Here is a 23,832-nt window from a genome sequence, read left to right on the forward strand (position 1 = left end):
CACGTACAGAACGGTTGTGGTTGGGCGAGATGCCGACAAAACGGTCCCTCTGTGACGAAAAGCGATATGCAGTCAACAACGAGATAAAAGGGATAGAATACAAGGGCAAAATTGCTCATGATTCCAACACTATTCAGAGAGCGTTTGTTGATTACTACGAAGGACTACTGGGTCACGAGTCAAACGTACAAGAGGGCCTTGCGGCGGAATTTTTGGCACTGATGCCTATCTTAGATGATGAAGTCAAGCTTGGGCTCGAGGAGCCGATTAGTGCAGCGGAAGTGGAGCGTGCAATAGACGAGTTAAGCTCTGGCAAATCACCTGGACCGGATGGGCTGGGCGCAGGTTTTTACAAAGCGTTCAAAGGAGACATAGTGTATATTCTACACAACGTAATTCAAGCAACGTACGAAAAACAGATAATGCCTCCGTCTTTTCGAAGAACTCACATCGTCTTGGTTCCGAAGAGTGACGACCAAGTAAAGAGATTGTCAGTCAAAGCTTATCGGCCCATAAGTCTCACGAATGTGGACTATAAGATTTTCATGAAGGTTCTGGGCAGAAGGTTGCAGAATGTAATAAAAGCTATCGTCGGCCCACACCAAACGTGCGGGATTAAAGGACGCACAATACAGACAAATATTCATGTAGCACGGAGCATATTTGAATGCTGCTATGCATTTGATAAACGCGTAGCAATGTTGCAACTAGACATGGAAAAGGCCTTTGACCGAGTCAACCACCATATCCTGTTTTCTATCCTTGAACACGTGAATGTTGGCCGAGTGCTCTTGGAAGGTGTCAAAACGGCATATGCTGGTTGTACGGCAAACATAATTGTTAATAAGCAAATGAGTGAAAGTATCGCTGTTCGTTCTTCAGTGAGACAAGGGTGCCCGTTGTCTCCATTGTTGTTTGTACTGTATCTGGAACCTTTTTGCCTGAAAGTTATGTCAAACGAAAAAGTGCGAGGCTTCACGATGTTGTCCACCGAAGTTAAAGTTCTATCGTATGCGGATGATATCGCTATTTTCTGTGAAGATAAAGTCAGTATAGCTGAAGCGGTGAAAGACGCGGCTAGGTTTTGCAAAGCCTCCGGAAGCGTGATAAACTGGGAAAAGTGCTTTGGCTTCTGGCACGGCAATTGAGATTACGCACCTGTTATGTTCGAGAGTGTTCAGTGGACAACGTACGTCACCTGTCAAATACTTGGGAGTGCCGCTAGACCAGTATCGAGAGCCTGCAAAATATTGGGAAACAGAAATTGAGCGCACGCGAGAAAGTACGCAGAAATGGGGTGGCCGTGATCACTCAATTTTTGCGCGGGCAACAGTATGCAACCTTTTTCTGGTGGCAAAGGTGTGGTACGTGCTTCAGGCGCTTTGCATGTCACGGACCAGCGTCCAGAGATTGCATCGAGTCTTCGCAGTGTTCATTTGGGGGTCGAGTTGGGAGAGGACAAGTCGCACAAATCTCTTTCTATCTGCGGGAAAAGGGGGCCTAGGTTTGGCTCATTTGTTTATCAGGCAACTCGTGGCCAGATTTCTGTTCCTCCGAGACCAAAAAGACGCGTTCTTGCGGACGGTAATGCAAATTTGTTTCAAAGAAGCACTGCGTGAATATGTTGTATCATCCAGCCCTGTGGAACACGTGCGGGTGCGCGGCTTTCTTTGGGAAGTTATGCGCGCATTTCAGTGTTTGAAAGTTCGTTTTTCTGCGCAGTATCTTGCTGATGTTAGAAGGAAACAGCTTTATAAAGATCTCATTGACACTATGTTGCCTGTACCTATGTACCGTTCCATATACTGTGTTGGCTCGGAAAAAAATGTCCTGAAGAGAGTTAAGAAAATGTCGGTGCGGCCCTCGATGAAAACATTCTTCTTTCAGCTGCACACTGGCACACTGCCCGTGAAACCATGGCTTCAAGAAAAAGGAATATTTGTCCCTTGGTCCATAAACTGCCTAATCTGCAGAAAACCGGAGACAATAGACCACATGTTTCTTCACTGCACAGACTCTGTATTTCACTGGGACGTGTTGCAACGAACTTTAAAAAAGCCGCTACCGATATCGCCTTACGGTATACGATTTCTACCGGTAGATGGCGTAGACGAAGTACCCTGGGACATGTTTATGCTTACCAGCCTACACAGTATATGGAAACACCGAATGGCATTCAGACATGCAGATGAGACTGTTCTCTCCATACGCGAGTACTTTGTAGAGAGCATATTGTTACGGGCCGCCTCCTTGCATTAAGGAAGAAGACGACGATCGCCGAAAAACGCTGCGCGTGTTCAGCCATCCTGGCCATCTCTGCCAACAATCCCTGTAGATAAATACTATCCCTTTTTCGTCTATTTGACGCCCCGTCACACATTGGTGGAGGTGCTGGGTATTCTCGCCAGACGACGGAGCTCCGAAGCGGTCGGCGCTGCGGTGCGACCACCATGGCACACCAACCGGAATCTTCTTCTGCGCCGTGGACACCGATTGTAGTCGTCCAACCCCGAGACCCTGGAATGTTCAACGGCACCGATGGTATCGACGTTGAGGAATGGCTCACGCTCTACGAACGGGTGAGCGATTCCAACCACTGGGACCTGACAGTCATGCTGGCCAATGTGGTGTTCTATCTTAGTGGAATGGCGAAGTTGTGGTATGACAATCACGACGCCGACTTCGGAAGCTGGGATACATTCAAACAAAAGCTCCGTGACCTGTTCGGTAACGCCTCCAGTCGAAAAATCATTGCGAAGCAACAGCTGTCAACTCCCGCCCAGACGTCCACGGAATCGTATTTGTCTTACATACAGGATGTGCTGGCGCTGTGCCGTAAAGCTGACAGTAACATGTCAGAGTCTGACAAGGTTGGCCACGTCCTGAAAGGGATAGCGGACGACGCATTCAATCTGCTCATGTGCAGAAATTGTGCTACCGTCGATGCCATGATCGAGGAGTGTCAGCGCTTCGAGCAGGCTAAGAGCCGCCGTATTGCACGACCATTCGCCCGGCTTCCCAACACCGCTGCAACGTCTTCGTGTGAAGAGCGGCCGCCATTTAACCTTTCACCGCCGTCGGCCGAATTGACGAGGATTGTCCATCGTGAAATCGAGGCAATGGCTCCCGCTAGCCTCTTTACCAACTCTAACGCCGGCGACTCGAGCACACCAGTGGTTTCGCTAGTCCAAGCCATCGTGCGAAACGCACTCGCGAATCTCGGGGTTCGCGCTGCTTGCGCCGTTGTCAGCCCTACATCCGCTTCCGGGGCCCCGACATCGTTCCCTCGATATCCGCGGTTCGCTCCACGATCGCGAAACCCTGCTGATTGGCGAACTGAAGACGATCGGCCTATCTGCTTTCACTGCCGCCGTGTCGGGCACGTTGCTCGCTACTGTCACAACCGCTGGTCGTTCCCGCAACGTACTCCATCCTTTGGCCATGCTCGCCGCCTTGATCGCAGCCCTTTTGAGCCACTATCTGCAGCACACCCCTACAATCCTGACGCTGCCGCGACATGGTCCAGCCGCTCGCCGTCACCTGGAGGTCACCAGTCGCGTTCGCAACCGTACCGCCGTCCGTCCTCCCGCTCCCCGCCACCTCGCCGCGCCCCGTCGCCGAGCAACCGTGGCTCCTTCACTCCGGAAAACTAAACGATGCAGCGCCCGGAGGTAACGCTGCATCTACGACTCTGCCCGAAAACCCTCTAGTTACTCTGCCGACTCAACGCTGTGTATTGGACGTTGACGTTGATGGCGTGACGATTTCTGCACTTGTCGACACCGGGGCTTATATTTCCGTCATGAGCTCTGGTCTTCGCCGTCGCCTAAAGAAGGTGGTCACACCTGCTGTTTCCCACGTTGTAAGAGTGGCCGATGGAGACGCACCTTGAGCGCGTCGCAGCTATACTTGACGTCTTCCGCAAGGCTGGGCTCCAATTAAACTCATCGAAGTGCCACTTCGGGCGCCGACAGATTACAGTGCTCGGCCATCTCGTCGATGCTTCCGGAGTACAACCCGACCCGGAGAAGGTTCGAGCAGTAACAGCTTTTCCTGTACCTCAGTCTGTCAAAGACGTCCGGAGTTTTGTGGGGCTCTGCTCTTATTTCAGACGGTTTGTGAAAGATTTCGCAGCAATCGCTCGACCACTCACTGAACTTCTGAAGAAAGACGTGCCTTTTACGTGGGGTTCCCCTCAGGCTGCCGCATTTTCACGCCTTATCACGATTCTGACCAATCCACCGATCTTGGCCCACTTTGACCCGTCCGCACCTACAGAGGTCCGAACCGATGCCAGTGGTTATGGGATCGGCGCAGTCTTAGCGCAGCGACAACACGGACACGACCGCGTTCTCGCCTACGCTAGCCGGCTCCTGACAACTGCAGAGCGCAACTATTCGATCACCGAGCGCGAATGTCTTGCTCTTGTCTGGGCTGTTTCAAAGTTCCGCCCATATTTATATGGCAAGCCCTTCTCAGTAATCACAGACCATCATGCGCTGTGTTGGCTTTCGTCGCTCAAGGATCCTACTGGCCGGCTCGGTCGTTGGGCTCTCCGACTACAAGAATATCCCTACACAGTGACATACAAGTCGGGACGCCAACACCAGGACGCCGATTGCCTCTCGCTACCCAGTCCAAGACCCGACCTCTACGTCTGATACTGACACCGACGCATGTGTTCTCTCTGTTTTTCCACTGGTCCATGTCGCCGACGAGCAGCGCCGTGACCCGTCCTTGCGTGTCATCATTGACCGCCTGGAATCGTCACTTGCCGACAGCTCCCTTCACTTATTCACACTTCAAGATGGCGTACTCTACCGCCACAACGTTCACCCCGACGGCCCAGCATTACTCCTTGTGATCTCTAAACACCTTCGCTCGGCTGTTCTCCACGAGCTTCACAACCTCCCCACTGCCGGTCACCTCGGTGTGTCACGTACCTACGACCGGATTCGCCGACGCTTCTTTTGGCCAGGGCTTGCTCGCTCCGTTCGAAGATACGTAGCTGCGTGTGAGAAATGCCAGCGACGCAAGACACCGTCGACGCTCCCTGCTGGGTACCTTCAACCAATTGACATTCCCGCGGAACCATTCTTTCGGGTTGGTTTGGATTTACTTGGTCCTTTTCCTCTTTCTACCTCTGGGAACAGGTGGATCGCTGTGGCCACAGATTACGCCACGCGCTACGCCATCACCCGAGCGCTCCCTACAAGCTGCGCCACAGATGTTGCCGATTTTCTTCTACGCGACGTGATTTTATTACATGGAGCTCCGCGACAACTTCTCACAGACCGTGGCCGGACATTCCTGTCAAAAGTTATCGCGGCCATCCTGCAGTCCTGCGCCACGAGGCACAAGCTATCCACGTCATACCATCCGCACACGAATGGCCTCACGGAGCGTCTTAATCGCACTCTCACAGACATGCTCGCGAAGTATGTGTCTTCCGACCACACTGACTGGGACCTCACTCTACCGTTTGTCACCTTTGCGTATAATTCCTCGCGCCACGACACAGCCGGTTATTCGCCATTTTTCCTTCTGTTCGGCGGTGCATGATGGATGCGCCGTCACAATATCTTATATAAGAGATGCGTTTAAGGCCCAAAAGGAACAACCAGAGTGGCTCCGAATAATGGATGACCTTGTTCAGCTGAAACGCTTTTAATCATTTGGTGTGAGCAGGGCAGATCACTGCTCGCATCTTTTACGTGTAAAGTGATGTGTGTGTGTTACTTTGTGTTTTGTACCAAGATGGTAATAAAGAAAAAAAATCGGTTCCCGTGGTGTAGTGGATATCACGTGCGCCTCACACGCGCAAGGTCCCCGGTTCGATCCCGGGCGGGAACAAAGCTTTTTCATTTTTATTTCTATTGCGATCGTATACGCGCAGAAGAAAAGGGGGAGCGAAATACTCTACTGCGCACTCGGTTCCCGTGGTGTAGTGGTTATCACATGCGCCTTACACGCGCAAGGTCCCCGGTTCGATCCCGGGCGGGAACAAAGCTGTTTCATTTTTATTTCTATTGCGATTGTGTACGCGCAGAAGAAAAGGGGGAGCGAAATACTCTACTCCGTATTCGGTTCCCGTGGTGGATTCCACTTCCGGCCGCGAAAGCGTACGGACGTGTTTTTCATGTGCTCCAACGGGGCGGTGCTAGCGGCCCAGCTTAGCCGCGGAAACAGGGACGACATGGAAGACAACCAGGACTACCAAGTGTTGCTGCCTCATCTGCCAAAAGGTCGGATTGTTTTGAAAACGCTTTTTTCGCACGGTGACCCACGAGCAAGGCCGTACAGGGTTGAAGACTACCGGGATGCCCTTGGTCGTTTGGAATTGCTGCCTGAGGTTGATGCCTTAGGAGCATTTCAAATGAATCATGTGTGGGCTGTTACGTTCAAGAGTCATGAAAGTATGAAGAAGTTGTTGACGACTGGGAATATTACAGTGAAAGGCAGAAAGTGTCTGGTAGTAGACCCGAATAACCAAGATGTCCGAGTGAAAATCCACTGGGTCCTTCCTAATGTAACGAACGACGACATTCGTATGGCTTTCGAGCCATACGGCGAGGTGATGGAAGCGACAAAGGAGCGCTGGCGTGTCCTCGGAATTTCGGAAAAGGCTACGACAACGCGCGTGCTGAACCTCAGGCTAAAGGCCGTAGTCACAATTGAAGACATCCCTTATCAAGTGCGTGTTGCCGGTGAGCCTGCCCTCGTAGTTATTCCAGGCAAGGCGCCACTCTGCTTGCGCTGCCAAGGAAAAGGGCACATCCGCCGCGACTGCCGAATCCCCCGATGTTCACGGTGCCGCCGGTTCGGCCATGACGAAACCCAGTGCGTACCCACGTACGCGAACATAACGGGCCCCAGAAAGGACGCTGACGTATCAGACAACATCATGGACGAGGCTGAAGCTGAAGAAGTAGCAGCGACGGTGACGGTGAAACAAAAAGTGATGGAAACGCCCCCGGCAGTGATACATCAACGTGAGTCAACAACTAGTGATAGGAAAGAGCTGGAAGAAAATGCGACAGGACCAAATAGTGAAGACGTGCACAACGAAAGGGCCGAAAAGTGTTTACCGCAGAGGAAACCGTCAAGTGAACCTCAGGATACACCGCCAAATGAAACGTCGACAGTGCAGTGTGAAACGATGGATGGCGTTGTAGAGGCGTCGACAAAGCGTATGCACAGCGACAGTGTTGGTGAACCAGACCATCTCGATGATGCAGATGACGGGGGGCCGCCAATGAAAACGGCTTTGACGCGACGAACGTCGTTGAAGCCGAAGCCCAATATTCTTTCTGGTAGACGCCCGCTGGAGAAACCGCCGGAATAAAGGCGGGGTCTCGCTACCCCTTGCTAAGTAAGCAACATGGGACCGCCAAAGCGACAATGCATGGACGATGCTGTCCCGTCCAGTCACCGAACTTCGGTTGACGAGGCAGGCAACAGACAGCGAGTTCATCCCGACCAACCACGGCCGCAACTCAGTGAAGGCTCTAATGCACCCTTGCTCCCTGAGGTAAACACTGCGCGATCCATCAGCTCTTCGCAACTTAAAGACGAAAGGCTCGGTCTTGCCTTGCGTGTTGCCACAGTAAATGTACGAGGATTGGCGATCAAGAAACGACAAAATCAACTTAATCGCCTTTTTCTGGAAAATAACTTATACATAGTAGCCGTGCAAGAAACAAAGATTGAAAGTGAGGAGGAGACGGATCGCATGGTGGAAACTTTTCGAAGGCATTTTAATGTTTGTGTTAGCCAAGCAGTAGGCACATCCGGCGGTTGTGCAATTTACATAAGGAATGACGTAGGCATCGAAGGCGAAAAAGTTGTTGCGTCGGAAGCGGGACGATTGCTTGTTCTTGACTTTTCGTATTGTGCAAGGGAATGGCGTGCTATCTGTATATACGCACCAAACACCGATTATGAGCGCGTTGTGATGTTTCAAGAGTTAGAAAATTTTTTGAAATGCGAAAAATGTTTAATTATGTTTGGCGACTTTAATTGTGTGTGTTTCGCTGAAGATCGAGCCAAAAACACCCCTGTACGAGACAAAAGTTCATGGTTGCTTGTTTCACTGCTTCAGGAATATTGTTTAGAGGATCTTGGATATTTATTGTTAAGAGGAGGCCGCCCTACCTACACCCATTATCAGCGCGGAAGCTGTGCTAGGCTGGATAGGATATATGTTACAGTCGACCTTGCCAGAGATTGTGACCACTACGAAGTGAAACATGTGTCATTTAGCGACCATAGCCTTGTAAAGGCTACACTAGGAACCAACTTGAGAAAAAGCCGTTTTAATTGGGCTTTATGGAAATTCAATGTGAAACTTTTACATGACGAAAAATTTATGGAGTGTGTAACAAGAAGAATTGAACAAATGGCATCCACGGTATCACATGGTTGGGCAGCTGAGTGGGAAAACTTTAAGAGCGCAGTCAAGATGATTGCGATTGAAAGGGGAAGCATTAATAGTCAAATGCAAAAGAGTAATGAAAAGGAACTCCAGTGCCAACTCGAATTTCTTATGTGCATGGAAAGCAGCAATCGCGGCATGTACATAAAAGCAATTGGTGAAGTAAAAAACAAACTAGAAGTAATTGCAACGGAAAATTGCAGGGCCGCAGTGATAAGGGCGCGAGCTGAGAAGATGTGGCTTGGTGAAACGCCCAACAAGCGAGCGATGTCCGATGAAAGAAAATATGCGGCTCAAAATGAAATACGACAGATCCTCTATTGCAATGAAGTGACATCAGACCGGAGTAAAATTGAGCAAACATTTGTTGAGCATTACAGCGAATTATTTGCGAATAACAAGGGCGGGAAAACTGGGCTAAGAACCGAGGTTATTAACTTAATACCCAGGCATGATGAACAAGTTAGGACGCGATTAGAACAGCCAATAAGTATAGATGAAGTGAGAAGTGCCATTAAAGAATTGGCTCCAGGAAAAACACCCGGACCAGATGGAATAGGCGCAGCTTTTTACAAAATGTTCATCGAGGAAATCAGCCCCATTTTGCATAAGGTAATTCAAAACGCTTATGAGGAAAAATTGTTACCGCCTTCCTTTCGCGCTGCTCATATGGTTTTAATGCCTAAAATGGATGATCCTGCGAAACGTTTATCAGTAGGGGCCTATCGCCCATAACTCTTACAAATGTTGACTATAAAATCTACACAAAAATTTTGGCTAAACGTCTGCAAAGCGTTATCATGCTTCTCGTCGGACCGCACCAGACATGTGGAATAAAAGGGCGTTCGATATGTACAAATGTGCATGTAGCCCGCAGTGTTCTCGAATGCTGTGATGCTATATAAGGACGAGTTGCAATGTTATAACTCGATCTCGCTAAGGCTTTTGACCGTGTCACACACGATGTTCTTTTTTCTGTGTTTCAGCATGCCAATGTTGGCAAAGTGTTATCAGAAGGTTTAAAGATGGCTTATAGTGATTGTACTGTGCGCATTATAGTTAACAAGAACCTCACCCAGAATATTGACGTCCGGTCATCTATAAAACAAGGATGTGCGTTGTCATCACTGCTCTTCGCTCTTTACCTTGAACCCTTCTGCCTTAGTCTTATTAATAACGAAAAGGTACATGGTTTCAGGCTTCAGACGCATCACGTGAAAATCCTTGCCTACGCTGATGACGTAGGTGTTTTTTGCACTGACCGCAAAAGCATAGAAGAAGCCATTAGCGTCACCAAAGATTTTTGTAAACAGACAGGCTGCGCGATAAACTGGGAGAAAAGTATCGGTTTCTGGCACGGAACATGGGACGTTAAACCAGAAACATTTGCGAGCCTTACGTGGGCACGAAGTCCGTCTACGTATTTAGGCGTTCCTCTTGTGCATTATAACCAAACAGCAGATTACTGGGATGACCTGACGCCAAGGGTGAAGGCGAAAGTTGGAGGATGGCAAGGCCGTGAATTATCGATGTTTGACCCGCCGTGGTTGCTCAGTGGCTATGGTGTTGGGCTGCTGAGCACGAGGTCGCGGGATCGAATCCCGGCCATGGCGGCCACATTTCGATGGGGGTGAAATGCGAAAACACCCGTGTACTTAGATTTAGGTGCACGTTAAAGAACCCCAGGTGGTCTAAATTTCCGGAGTCCCCCACTACGGCGTGCCTCATAATCAGAACTGGTTTTGGCACGTAAAACCCCATAATTTAATTTTTTTTATCGATGTTTGCTCGGGCCAGTGCGTGCAATGTGTTTTTGATTGCCAAAGTGTGGTATGTGCTGCAATTTTTGTCAATGTCACGCGTCCATGCGCAAAAACTGCACCGAATATTTGCGGTGTTCATTTGGGGCTCCAGTTAGGAGAGAGTTAGCCGAACTAATCTATTTCGCTCAGTGAAAGACGGAGGCCTGGGCCTTTCGCATCTGTTCATCCGGCAGATTGTGTCGCGTTTTATGTTCATGCGGGACCAGAGAGACCCGTTTTTGAGAGAAATGATGCAAATGCGCTTGAAAAATGTATTGCCTGAATTTGTTGTGTCTAGTGCGACTACATTTGATTGTGGCGTAAAAGGTTACTTCAGAGAAGTAGTGACGACATTTAGGATACTTAAAACACGCTTCTCTTTCGAGTACCTAAGCCTTGTACCGAGAAAGAAGCTGTATAAAGATTTAATTGATGTGATGATACCAGTCCCATTATACAGATCCATAAACAATGGAGGCGCAGGACAGGATGTTTTAAAGAGAGTTAGAAGAATGACTGTTAGAGGAGCTGTTAAAACGTTCTTTTCAAATTACACACAAACACACTCCTGGTAAAAACATGGCTAGATGAGAAAGGAATATTTGTACATTGGACGACCAACTGCCTCTTGTGTAAGAAACCCGAAACCATCGAGCACACGTTTATTGATTGTTGGGATCCAGTATTTTTTTGGGATGTGTTGCAACGAACCCCGAAGAAAGAGTTACCGATAACACCATATGGAATTCGATACCTTTCAGTACAGAATGAAAATAACGTTCCTTATGACATGATTATGATACTGCGCATTCATAGCCTCTGGGTCACAAGAATGGCAGTTAGGCACGCAGACCCCAAAATAAAGTCAACCAGGGAAAACTTTATAGAGAACGTAACCTACATGCGCGAGGTATACAGCTCTTTAGCCGAGCCCCCAGATTGGCTTTCGGTACTTGATGACTTGGCAAAAATGAAGAAATTTTAGTCTACCACACTGGTCAAGCAGACCAAAGTGGTTTTTATCTATGTACTTGCTTTCTGTTTGAATAAAAGTTCCAAAAAAAATCGGTTCCCGTGGTGTAGTGGTTATCACGTGCGCCTCACACGCGCAAGGTCCCCGGTTCGATCCCGGGCGGGAACAAAGCTTTTTCAATTTTATTTCTATTGCGATCGTATACACGCAGAAGAAAAGGGGGAGTGAAATACTCTACTCCGTGCTCGGTTCCCGTGGTGTAGTGGTTATCACATGCGCCTTACACGCGCAAGGTCCCCGGTTCGATCCCGGGCGGGAACAAAGCTTTTTCATTTTTATTTCTATTGCGATCGTATACGCGCAGAACAAAAGGGGGAGCGAAATACTCTACTTCGTGATCGGTTCCCGTGGTGTAGTGGTTATATCGTGCGCCACACGCGCAAGGTCCCCGGTTCGATCCCGGGCGGGAACATAGCTTTTTCATTTTTATTTCTATTGCGATCTTATACGCGCAGAAGCAAAGGGGGAGCGAGATACTCTACTCCGTGCTCGGTTCCCGTGGTGGTGTCATTCTGCTTCCGGCCACCGAGCGTGACGGTTCGTAGGATCATGGCCTCTTCAAGGGCAGCGACAGCGGTCACTTTTGGCCGCGGTAACAGGACCAACGACGATGACAACGAATATCCGTTTATTCTGCCTCAACTGCCCCAAGGGAGAGTGGCGATTAATACCGTGTTTTTGCACGGTGATGTGCGTGCCAGACCCTACAAGGTCGAGGATTTCAGGGACGCCCTGCTGCCGACAGGCTTGCTGCCTGAGGTGCTATGCATAGGGGCGTACCAGATTAACCACGTCTGGGCGGTGACCCTCAAGGATGCGACCGCCACAAAACGACTGGTGGCCCACAAGGAACTCCAGGTGAAAGGACGACGGTGCATCATCGTCGACCCACAGGACCAGCAGGTGAAGCTTAGGCTTCACTGGCTTCTGTACGGCGTGGCCGACGAGGACATCCGGACTGCGTTCGCGGCTTTCGGCAAGGTGGAGGAGGTAAGCCGGGATAGGTGGCGCGTCTAAGGCATGGGGGACAAGACGTCAACCACCAGGACCGTGCTGCTCAAGCTGAAGAGCGGCGTTAAAGTGGAGGACCTTCCACATCAGGTCCGCGTCGGCGGAGAGTTGGCCTTGGTAGTTGTTCCCGGCCGGCCCATGCAGTGCTTGCGTTGCCAGGGCACGGGACACGTCCGCCGTGAATGTAAAGTCCCCCGCTGTTCACGGTGCAGACGTTTCGGCCACGTGGACGCTGACTGCGTGAAATCCTACGCCGCCGTGACGGGCCCTGCTGCGACTGACGGTGCGGCGGAGCACGTCATGGACGTGGTGGAGGCGGAGGACGCTGCGAAAGGAGCCGGAGACCCGGTACCATTACCGACAGGCAGTGCTGCGTTGGACGTAAAGGCAGACGTCAAGGTGGCTAAGGCCGCTGCGAAGCCGAGTACGTCGGCACATGTCGCGAATGCAGAGGAGCAGGTGACGGGGGGCGCTAGTGAAGACGCACCCTTTGACGACACGGCGGCAATGGAACAAGACGAGGGAATCAACGACGGCGACCGGACTACGACTCCCGCTCCAGTCAAGCGACCCCACGACGAGACAAAAGACCGAGAGGAGGGTGCAACGAGTACCAGCGAGGGGCCGCCGACAAAGACGCCTCTTGGGAGGCGATTAGGCTTCAAGCCAAAGCCCAACATCCCGCCGGAGAGAACGCCTGGCAACAAAGCGCCTCCCACGAACAACGCCGGCAAGCCGGAAGGTCCCGGAGGCGGCTAGCCGAGGGCTAGTCGTGAAAGGTAAGCACCATGCTCCTGGGCCTACCTCATTCTTTAGTACAGCATGGCACCTGACCCGTCTCTCAGTATTGCCACACTAAACGTGCGAGGCTTGGCGGCTAGCCGTAGGCAAAGTCAAGTCCTAGGGTTGGTCACTGACCACGACATAGACGTTCTAGCTGTCCAGGAGACCAAGGTAGACGGGGAGGAGGAGACCGGGAGCATGGTGCGGCGTTTCACGTCTAGATATTATGCGGTCGTGAGCCACGCGGCAGGGACGTCCGCTGGATGTGTCCTGTTCGTTAAGAAGTTACGAGACCTGGTTGTTCAAAGTGTGTTTTCATGTCAGTCAGGAAGGATTGTTATGTGCGATTTTGTTTATTGTGAAGTTGAATTCCGAGTCATATGCATATATGCGCCGAATGGTGTAGAAGAACGTGCATTATTTTTATTCAATCTTTTTCAGTATATTAGCAGTGAAAAGTGCATGCTTTTGTTGGGGGATTTTAACTGTGTTTTGAGTGCTCGGGATCGATGGAATAATGCTGGTATCCGCGTTAAAAGCAGTCATATATTGTCTAGGCTGATTAGTGAAAGTGAACTAGACGATGTATGTGAGTGTCTGGAGGGGGAGAGGGAAGTGATGTATACGCGATTTCAAGGCAGTAGCCATGCGCGGTTAGACCGCTTGTACATGTCACAGGACATGATTACAAAGTGCCACAGTTATTCTGTTGCACCTGTGTCGTTCTCCGATCACTGCTTGGTGATGTGTACCATAGGAATGAAGAAGAAGAGTCAATCTTTCAACTGGGACCAATGGAAAATGAATGCCGTACTACTAAAAGACGCGCCATTTGTAGACGCAATTCATGAGGCCGTTATGGAATTAAGCGATGAATGTATTGAAACAATAGCAGAGAAATGGGAATGGTTCAAACAGAAGGTAAAAATGAAAGCAATAGAGAGATCGAGCTGCTTAAAGTGTGAGAGGGAAATGAAAGAACGACACTTACGAAAGATACTTAATCAGCTGACAGCGCTGGAGTGCGAAGAGCCAGGGGCGTATAAGGAAGATATGCGAACCATTAAAGAACAAATTGAACAGTTGGACAAAGCACGCTATCAAGGTGCGATTGTGCGCGCAAGAGCAAACGCATTAGTAGCGGGGGAGACGCCCACCAAAAGGGCGCTTGGACTTGAAAAAGCTCATGGTCGACGTAATCATGTCGATAAGATCTCATGGAACGGCACGCTTGTCGACGATAATAAGAGCATAGGCCGAACGTTTTTAGACTATTACCAGTCACTGTTGGCATATCAAGAAGCCAATGTAGATGAGTTCAAAAAGGTTTTTCTTAGTCGCATGCCGCGATTGAGTGACGACAGGAAGGACCTATTAGAAGGGAATATCAGAGAGCACGAAGTCGAAAAAGCAATAAATGATTTGAACAATGGCAAATCACCCGGACCTGACGGTCTCAGCGCATGTTTTTATAAAGACTTCAAGAAACAACTGTCGCCCCTGCTAACAGACCTGTTTAACGCTGCGTATGTGAACAAAGCTTTGCCGCCTTCTTTTGGTAAAGCGCATACCATCTTGATACCAAAGAGTGACAAAGCGGAGAAACTTAGGCTCGTGACATCTTATAGGCCGATATCGTTAACCAATGTTGACTATAAGATTTTCATGAAGATTTTGGCAGCCAGACTTCAAAGCGTCATCAAAGAAATAGTTGCAGACCACCAAACGTGTGGGATCAAAGGGAGGTCAATTTTTTCGAATATTCACACGATGCGGTGCGTGCTCGAGTGCTGTGACATCACTTATGACGGCGTCGCAGTGCTCCAGCTTGACCTCGAGAAAGCGTTTGACTGTGTGTCTCATGATATTTTGTTTGCCATTCTGGATCACGTTAATGTAGGTGCCATCATCACTGAGGGAGTGGCGTTGGCGTATCAGAACTGCACAACACGCTTAATTGTGAATAAATCATTGGGGGCCCCCATTAACGTCATGCGTTCTGTGCGTCAAGGCTGCCCCCTCAGTCCTCTTTCATTTGCAATTTACACAGAAACGATGTGTTTGGCAATAATTGAGAACGAGCAAATACGAGGTTATAGCTTGGCAGCCACAGAAGTCAAGCTCCTGGCATATGCAGATGATATAGCCGTGTGTTGTACAAACACAGAAAGTGAAACAGAAACGATACGCGTTGTGAAGCAGTATTGTGATGTGACGGGCAGTAAAGTGAACTGGGGTAAGTCCCTCGGTTTGTGGCACGGAGAGTGGTCTTCGGCCCCGGACAACTAGGCGAATGTGAACTGGGTGAAAATCCCTACCAAGTATCTCGGTGTTCCCATGGACAGTTACAAACATAGCGAGGGATAGTGGACGAACCAAATAAAAGAAACAAGAGAAAAAGCAGACAGGTGGAAAAGCATCAACCTGTCCATTTTCGCAAGGGCAACTGTATGTAATATGTTTTTCATTACGAAGTTGTGGTACGTCATGCAGACGTTGTTTTGTTCAAGGGTAAACGTGCAAAGGTTGTACAGAGTATTCGCCGTTTTTATCTGGGACTCCAACTGGGAAAGATGTAGCCGAACAAACCTGTTCAGGCGGGTGAAGGAAGGGGGGCTGGGCTTGGCCCATCTTTTTGTATGACAGCTTGTCAATAGATTTTTGTTTTTTCGGGATGTGCGCGATCCATTTCTGCGTACGGTATTACAGCTCAGGTTAAGAGCCGCTTTGCCGGCACTCATTGTTAGTACCAACAGTATGCCAGGAATGATTCGCGGCTATCTAAAAGAAGTTGTTGATAGTGTGCGCTTTCTTTCTGTGTGTTTTTCTTTCGATTATTTATCTGGCGTGAAAAGAAAGACGTTATATAGAGATGTATGCGATATTGTATTCCCAGTGCCATTGTACAGAGCGGTATACAGTGGAGGACCAGGACAGGATGTCCTTAAACGGGTGAAAAGAATGGAGGTGCCTACTGGGGTAAAAACATTCTTTTTTAGGCTACACTTAGGAACACTGTCAGTGAAAACATTCATGGAAGAACGTGGCTTCCTTGTACCATGGGGCTCATATTGCTTGATCTGCAAGCAACCTGAAACCATAGATCATGTGTTCTTGCATTGCTCGGTAGGTGTCTACTTCTGGGACGTCCTAAAACGGACAATGAAGAAGGATTTTCCATTGAGTCCGCATGGGATAAGGTACCTAGCGATAAACAATGCGGACGGAGTTCCATACGATTTAATAATGCTCCAGGGCCTCCACTGTTTATGGCGGGCGAGGATGGCTGGGTACCATTGCGACCCAGACGCTAGGCCTGCACACATTTATTTTCGAGAGAGTATGTCTCGCTTTATTGCAATAAAGAAAACACAAGATTGTGTACCCGATTGGCTGTCGAGGTTAGAACCTTTGACAGCTTTAAAAGAATTTTAGTTAGACAACCCCAGTCCATGTAGGACAGGTGGCTTTTCTGTTTTTCAATATGTTTTGTAGTTATTTTCGTGCTATTGTTCTCTAGTGTGTGCTCTGTAAACTGTCAAAGACCGGCAATAAAAAAAAATCGGTTCCCGTGGTGTAGTGGTTATCACGTGCGCCTTACACGCGCAAGGTCCCCAGTTCGATCCCGGGCGGGAACAAAGCTTTTTCATTTTTATTTCTATTGCGATCGTATACGCGCAGAAGAAAAGGGGGAGCGAAATACTCTACTCCGTGCTCGGTTCCCTTGGTGTAGTGGTCTATCACGTGCGCCTCCCACGCGCAAGGTCCCCGGTTCGATCCCGGGCGGCAACAAAGGTTTTTAATTTTAATTTCTATTGCGATCGTATACGCCCAGAAGAAAAGGGGGAGCGAAATACTCTACTCCGTGCTCGGTTCCCGTGGTGTAGTGGTTATCACGTGCGCCTCACACGCGCAAGGTCCCCGGTTCGATCCCGGGCGGGAACAAAGCTTTTTCATTTTTATTTCTATTGCGATTGTATACGCGCAGAAGAAAAGGGGGAGCGAAATACTCTACTCCGTGCTCGGTTCCCGTGGTGTCGCAAGAAGTTTTTTTCCTCGCTAAAGGGGCATATACGCATGTATAGAAAAGTAATTATTATGGGAGATTTTAACTGTGTACTCAGCGATCGAGATACAACAGGCAAGCGAACAAGTGATAAGAGCTGTCATGTCCTCAGTGAATTATTAGCCGAGTGTGACTTGGACGACGTGGCTGATTGCCGAGTCGGAACACGCCAGGTTCAATACACGCACTTACAAGGGAATAGTCACGCTCGTCTAGACAGGATATAAGTGACACTAGATGTTATACCCTTATGTCGGAGCTACGATGTCATGCCTCTGTTTGGTCAAGACATGCGTTGGACGCAAAGGAAAAGGCAACACTTTCACGTGGGAAATGTGGAAAATGAATTCCAAATTGTTAAAGGACGAGTATTTTCTAAGCAATGTACAGGAACATTTGAAGGAAGTAAAAACAACAAAGTGGCGCAAATCACTGAAAAATGGAAAATTTTTAAACAACGAATTAAGTTAACAGCCATCGACCGTTCCTGTAAAATAAAGTACGAAGAAAGAGCTAAATAGAAAGATCTAAGGGCAGTTTTGGAAAAATTAACGGCCTTAGAGTGCAGCCAGCCGGGCGGATACAAAGACGATTTACGCAGCATCAAAGCGAAATTGGAGCTATGCGATGAAGAGCGATATCGAGGAGCGATTATACGCGCAAGGGCAGAGGCACTGACACCAGATGAGACGCCAACTAAAGGCGCGCTTGGTCTGGAGAAAACGCATGCGCGGCGCAATCCTATAGACATAATTGAAGTAGATAAGAATGAAATAACCGACGGTGAGGACATAGCACAAGCTTTTTTCGAGCACTTCGAAGAACTTTTTTCATCGAGAACTGTTCACGTAGACGTCTTTAGAGCTGCGTTTTTGAGGCGTATGCCGCAACTCAGCGACGAGACGAAGAACAGGCTCGAGGCACCGATATCAACTCATGAAGTTGAAAAAGCAATTGAAGATTTAAAAGCCGGAAAATCACCCGGTCCGGATGGCCTTTGTGTCGCTTTTTATAAACACTTTAAATCAGATCTATCGCCTCTACTCGCTGACGTGTTTAACGAAGCGTATGGAGTAAACGCATTGCCACATTCTTTCGGGCAAGCGCACACTGTACTTATCCCTAAGACTGACCAGCCTGCGAAACTGAAATATGTAACGTCGTACAGACCAATATCACTTACCAACAGTGATTAGAAAATATTCAAGAAGATAATCGCAGACAGGTTACAAACAGTAATAGAAACCATAGTAGGTCGGCACCAAACATGCGGAATCAAAGGACGAAGCATTAACACGAACGTACACATAATGATATCGATTTTGGAATGTTGTGACGCCTTAAGGGCGCGAGTTGCGATTCTTCAACTTGATTTGGAGAAAGCTTTTGACTTTGTTGCTCACAGTATTTTATTTGCTATTCTTAAGCATATAAATGTCGGGTCCATAATTACTGACGGGGTAGCCATGGCGTACCGGAACGGCACTACTAAGCTTATAATTAACAAGACATTGGGGGCCCCCATCAGCATTCAACGTTCCGTGCGCCAAGGCTGCCCAGCCAGCCCACTTTTCTTCTCTATTTATCTAGAGAGTTTGTGTTTGGCAGTCATGGAGAACAAATGTATTCATGGGTTTACGATGCAAGCGTCAGAAGTCAAACGCCTGGCCTATGCTGACGACGTAGCCGTGTGTTGCAAAGACAAGGAGAGCATTTTACAGACGATAAATGTTGTGAAAAACTTCGGTGAAATCACTGGTGGTAGAGTAAACTGGAGCAAGTGCCTCGGTATTTGGCATGGAGAATGGCCTGAGGCTCCTGCTATATTTACGAATGTCAAGTGGTCAACAACGCCGGTAAGGTACTTAGCGCACCACTCGAAGCTTACAAACAGAGTGACGAATACTGGCAGGGCCAGCTTAAAAGTGCTAAATAGAAGGCTGAGGCGTGGAAAGCCAAATACATTTCAGTATTTGGCAGGGCTACTGTATGCAACTTGTTTTTCGTCGCTAAGCTATGGTATGTCATGCAATTCATTTTCTGTAACAGGGCCAATGTGCAGAAATTCCACAGAGTTTTTGCCGTGTTTGTGTGGGGTTCCGGATGGGAGAGATGATGTCGCAACAATTTGTTCAGACGGGTGAAAGATGGAGGATTAGGGCTGGCCCACCTGTTTGTTAGGCAACTAGTTGGACGTTTTATTTTCTTTCGGAATAACGATGATCCTTTTTTGCAAACAGTCTGTAGAGTTAGACTCGCGCACATGTTGCCAGAGTTGATTGTATGCTCCCAAGGTGTGCCGGCGGCAGTGTTTGGTTTCTACAGGGAAATTGTATTCAGTGTTCGTTTCCTTGCTGTACGGTATTCCAAAGAATATTTGTTTAAGGTCTCAAGGAAAAAGCTGCGCAATGATATAATGGACAGCCTTTTTCCCCCGCCTCTGTACAGAGCCATATACAGTCGAGGCGCAGGCCAGAATGTTTTTAAACGCGTCAAACGAATGCAGGGACCGCCAGGTATGAAACGTTTCTTTTTCAAACTACACACATGTACACTTTCTGTTGCAATGTTCCTAGAAGAAAGAGGCTTTTACATGCCATGGGGCTCACAATGTATAATTTGCAAACAACCTGAAACCATAGACCATGTTTTCTTACACTGCTGGGAAGGAGTATACTTCTGGGATGTTTTACAGCGCACAATAAAGAAAGAATTTCCTCTTGACCCACATGGCATCAGATTTTTGCCGATAGATGACGATGACGGAACACCTTTTGATCAGATTATGCTGACTGGCCTCTACTGTATATGGCGCTCCCGCATTGCAGGCTTCTATTGCGATCCCGATAGAAGACCAGCCCGTGTGTATTTCCGGGAACAAACAAGATGTTTTCTTGATGTAGTTGCAACACAAGAGTGTCCTCCACCTTGGATGGCCAGGATGGAACCCCTGGCCAATCTTAAAGAATTCTGAACAAAGCGTGTTACAATATGACAGGCTGCATGTGCTTATTATTTATACTTAACAGATGAGAAGTCCATCTGCGTTTGTGCATATGTTAGTTATGTTGGTATTCCTATGTAGCGCTGCTTACCGGTAATAATAAAAAAAAAAGGTTGCCGTGGTGTAGTGATTATCACGTGCGCCTCACACGCGCAAGGTCCCTGGTTCGATCCCGGGCGGGAACAAAGCTTTTTAATCTTTATTTCTATTGCGATCGTATACGTGCAGAAGAAAAGGGGGAGCGAAATACTCTACTCCGTGCTCGGTTCCCGTGGTGTAGTGGTTATCACGTGCGCCTCACACGCGCAAGGTCCCCGGTTCGATCCCGGGCGGGAACAAAGCTTTTTCATTTTTATTTCTATTGCGATTGTATACGCGCAGAAGAAAAGGGGGAGCGAAATACTCTACTCCGTGCTCGGTTCCCGTGGTGTAGTGGTTATCACGAGCGCCTCACACGCGCAAGGTCCCCGGTTCGATCCAGGGCGGGAACAAAGCTTTTTCATTTTTATTTCTATTGCGATCGTATACGCGCAGAAGAAAAGGGGGAGCGAAATGCTCTACTCCGTGCTCGGTTCCCGTGGTGGATTCTGCTTCCGGCAGCCGAGCTGAGCGACCGCAGGATGGCAGGCCCTTTAGGGGTGGCTACAGCGGCACGTTTCGGCCGCGGTAACAGGTCTTTTGACGTTGAAAACGATTACGAAGTTGTACTGCCGACAGGACGAGTTGGTTTGAATACTGTTTTTTTACATGCGGACGTCCGTTCCCGGCCATATCGGGTGGAAGACTCGCGACACGCTGGCGCGCCTGACGCTGCTCCCCGAGGTTGTTGCCTTGGGGGCGTATCGTATGAGCCATGTGTGGGCGGTGACGTTCAAGAATATGGATGCAGTGAAAAGGATCCTGGCCCTAGGAGACATCAAGGTCAAAAACTGCCGCTGCCTCGTCATCGACCCGGCAATCCAAGACGCGCGGATGAAGGTACATTGGCTGCTTCACAATGTACTTGACGAATATTTGCGACGTGCGTTTGCAGTGTACGGGCAAGTGACTGAAATCAGCAGAGAGCGTTGGCGGGTACACGGCGTGACCGACAAAGGCTCGACGACCCGTCTGGTGACCCTCAGGTTGAAGGTGGGCCTTAAAATTGATGCCCTGCCTCATCAAGTGAACGTAAGCGGCGAGCAAGCCCTTGTTGTTGTGCCGGGAAGAGCGCCCATTTGTCTACGCTGCCGAGGAAAGGGGCACATTCGTCGTGACTGCCGTGTGCCGCGTCGCGGGGGCTGCCGGAGGTTCGGCCATGAGGAGCACGACTGCACGCTCTCCTATGCCAGCGTCACCGGGCCCGTGGGTGGTGATGACTCGTCCGAGCTGCTTATGGACGAGCGTGACGCTGAAGACGCAGGAAGTTCGGGCGACGGAGCGCTAGCGACGACAGACCTGGCCAAGTAAGTGGGCCGAACGCGACAACGGGGCTACAGCCCGCTGACCAGCCGTTGGAGCCGCAACCAGGGATTGCAACAGCCTCAGAGAGGCCAGAATCGTCTGAACCTTCCGGCAAGGAACCGGATGCTACCGCCGGACAGGACAATATGGACCAGAGCGAGAGCGCAGCCGGCGGCCTGGCCGGCAAGCGCCCTTGGGATGAAGGTAGAGACGAGACAAGTACTCCCGATAGCGGTGGTGGTGGGGCACCACCGACGAAGGCAGCAGGGAACAGGCGTCCATCTTTCAAACCGCGGCCGACAATTCCGGCCAGTCCACGGGCAGAGGCCAAGCCGCCTCTGCAGTCTACACCACCTGGGTAGGTGAGACTGTTCTCGGAAGGACATTAATGCGTAAGAGGCAAATGTCAGTGTTGCATGGGAGCCGCGATGAAAAACACGAGAATGGCTGAGACACCCACATTCACCGATTTAGGTCGTGCGATTTTCGTGCTTTCTGGCGAGCATTTGCGTGAGGTAGAAACCATATGGTAGCCCTGCTCATAACGACATCATGCCCTATAAATTAGAAACAGCCTTACGCGTAGCAACGCTTAACATTCGAGGGCTGGGGTCTAGGAGGCGGCAGTATCAGTTGCGCCGCTTGTTTCTCGAGAATGAAGTTGATATTGCCGCCGTACAGGAAACGAAAGTTGAGTCCCAAGAGCAGACAGACCGCATGGTTTCGCCTTTCCGCGACCGCTACAGTGTATGTGTCAGCCATTCTCATGGTACATCCGGTGGTTGCTTATTTCTTTTGAAGAATTCAATTGGTATTGCTGTAGAGTGTTTATATAATGATACTTTAGGACGATTAATTGTGTGCGATTTTTCTTTTTCTAGCGTGAGTTGGCGCGTTGTTTGTGTTTATGCACCAAATAGAGAGCAAGAGCGCAAAACGTTTTTCGAAAACCTTGAAGTGCACCTTTCGTGTGATAGGACAATTATTTTTCTTGGAGATTTCAACTGTGTTTGCACTCCCGAAGATAGGGCAAGCAAAGTGCCGGTGCGCGATTGTAGTGCCTTGTTTTTGAATGCAATAGTTCACGTACGAGAGTTGGATGACGTAGGATGTGTGCTGTCTCAGAGTACTCGGTACACACATTACCAGCATGGATGGTAATGTGTGTGGATGGTAAGTCAGGCGAGGCTTGACAGAGCCTACGTGTCTACAGCATTACTTCCCTTGTGCTGAGACTACAGTGTTATGCATGTTTCTTTCAGCGACCATAGCTTAGTTATGTTTACCATCAATAAAAAAGAAAAGCAGAGATTCAATTGGGACCTATGGAAGTTGAACGACAAGCTACTTGATGACGACACGTTTGTGGAGAACGTTAACATTGAATTAGACAAATTACTCAAGTGTAGCACCGGAAGTTTAATTTATACATGGGAGTGTTTTAAAGAAAAGGTAAAAATTGATGGGCGATTGAAAGGGCATCTTGTATAAAACATAGCCAAAGGAAAGAAGAAAACAGTTGCAGTGTCGGTTAGATTTTTTACTCTGTCGAGAATTCGTGCCACCGGGCATGCGTAGTAAAGAAATTAAAGACGTTAAACGAAAGTTGGAGACTATAGACGCAGAGAGATATAAGGGAGCTGTGGTGCGCGCACGCGCCGAGAAGCTTTGGTGTGGCGAGATGCCCACGAAACGTGCACTGGCAGACGAAAGGAGCTACGCAACTAAAAACGAAATAAGGCGACAGAATATCAAACCGTCGTCACAAGCGATAAATTGATGATTGAACATGCGTTTGTGGATCATTATCGCGAATTGTTAGGAAGCATGAAAGAGGGCAGCGGCACATTCAGGGATGAATTCTTAACACTTATGCAGCAACTCGGTGACGATCTAAAAGGAAATTTAGAGGCACCTCTCACTGTCAAAGAAATTGAAACATCGATTGAAAAATTGACACCTGGAAAGGGGGACACCTGGTCCAGATGGCCTAAGCGCAGCATTATATAAGAAACATAAAAGCGCTGTGGCAGAAGCCTTATGCGCTGTTTTACATGAGGCTTACGAAAAGAAAGAATTACCAGCATCCTTCAGGAGGTCGCACATTGTGTTGATTCCGAAAACTGACGATCCCAGAAAACAACTCATATCGCCCGATAACCTTAGCGAATGTTGATTACAAACTTTTCGTGGGTGTTTTAGCCAGGCGACTTCAAACTGTTATTAAAGAAATAGTAGGACCCCATCAAACCTGCG

General features: G+C 48.9%; 10 non-coding genes across 10 annotated transcripts; all 10 read left to right on the forward strand.

Annotated features, from left to right (window-relative positions):
- The first annotated feature begins 5,780 nt into the window (after positions 1 to 5,780).
- Trnav-cac (transfer RNA valine (anticodon CAC)) lies at positions 5,781 to 5,853 on the forward strand. Its single transcript has one exon. It is a non-coding gene; the product is annotated as a tRNA-Val (tRNA).
- An 80-nt stretch (positions 5,854 to 5,933) lies between these two features.
- On the forward strand, positions 5,934 to 6,006 carry Trnav-uac (transfer RNA valine (anticodon UAC)). The gene has a single exon. It is a non-coding gene; the product is annotated as a tRNA-Val (tRNA).
- A 5,298-nt stretch (positions 6,007 to 11,304) lies between these two features.
- Positions 11,305 to 11,377, forward strand: Trnav-cac (transfer RNA valine (anticodon CAC)). The gene has a single exon. It is a non-coding gene; the product is annotated as a tRNA-Val (tRNA).
- Positions 11,378 to 11,457: 80 nt separating this feature from the next.
- On the forward strand, positions 11,458 to 11,530 carry Trnav-uac (transfer RNA valine (anticodon UAC)). Its single transcript has one exon. It is a non-coding gene; the product is annotated as a tRNA-Val (tRNA).
- A 5,098-nt stretch (positions 11,531 to 16,628) lies between these two features.
- Trnav-uac (transfer RNA valine (anticodon UAC)) lies at positions 16,629 to 16,701 on the forward strand. Its single transcript has one exon. It is a non-coding gene; the product is annotated as a tRNA-Val (tRNA).
- Positions 16,702 to 16,781: 80 nt separating this feature from the next.
- Positions 16,782 to 16,855, forward strand: Trnag-ccc (transfer RNA glycine (anticodon CCC)). Its single transcript has one exon. It is a non-coding gene; the product is annotated as a tRNA-Gly (tRNA).
- Positions 16,856 to 16,935: 80 nt separating this feature from the next.
- On the forward strand, positions 16,936 to 17,008 carry Trnav-cac (transfer RNA valine (anticodon CAC)). The gene has a single exon. It is a non-coding gene; the product is annotated as a tRNA-Val (tRNA).
- Positions 17,009 to 20,245: 3,237 nt separating this feature from the next.
- Positions 20,246 to 20,318, forward strand: Trnav-cac (transfer RNA valine (anticodon CAC)). The gene has a single exon. It is a non-coding gene; the product is annotated as a tRNA-Val (tRNA).
- Positions 20,319 to 20,398: 80 nt separating this feature from the next.
- Trnav-cac (transfer RNA valine (anticodon CAC)) lies at positions 20,399 to 20,471 on the forward strand. Its single transcript has one exon. It is a non-coding gene; the product is annotated as a tRNA-Val (tRNA).
- Positions 20,472 to 20,551: 80 nt separating this feature from the next.
- Positions 20,552 to 20,624, forward strand: Trnav-cac (transfer RNA valine (anticodon CAC)). Its single transcript has one exon. It is a non-coding gene; the product is annotated as a tRNA-Val (tRNA).
- The last annotated feature ends 3,208 nt before the right edge of the window (positions 20,625 to 23,832 follow it).

This window comes from Dermacentor silvarum, chromosome 1 (genome assembly GCF_013339745.2).
Source record: "Dermacentor silvarum isolate Dsil-2018 chromosome 1, BIME_Dsil_1.4, whole genome shotgun sequence".
Classification (NCBI taxonomy): domain Eukaryota; kingdom Metazoa; phylum Arthropoda; class Arachnida; order Ixodida; family Ixodidae; genus Dermacentor; species Dermacentor silvarum.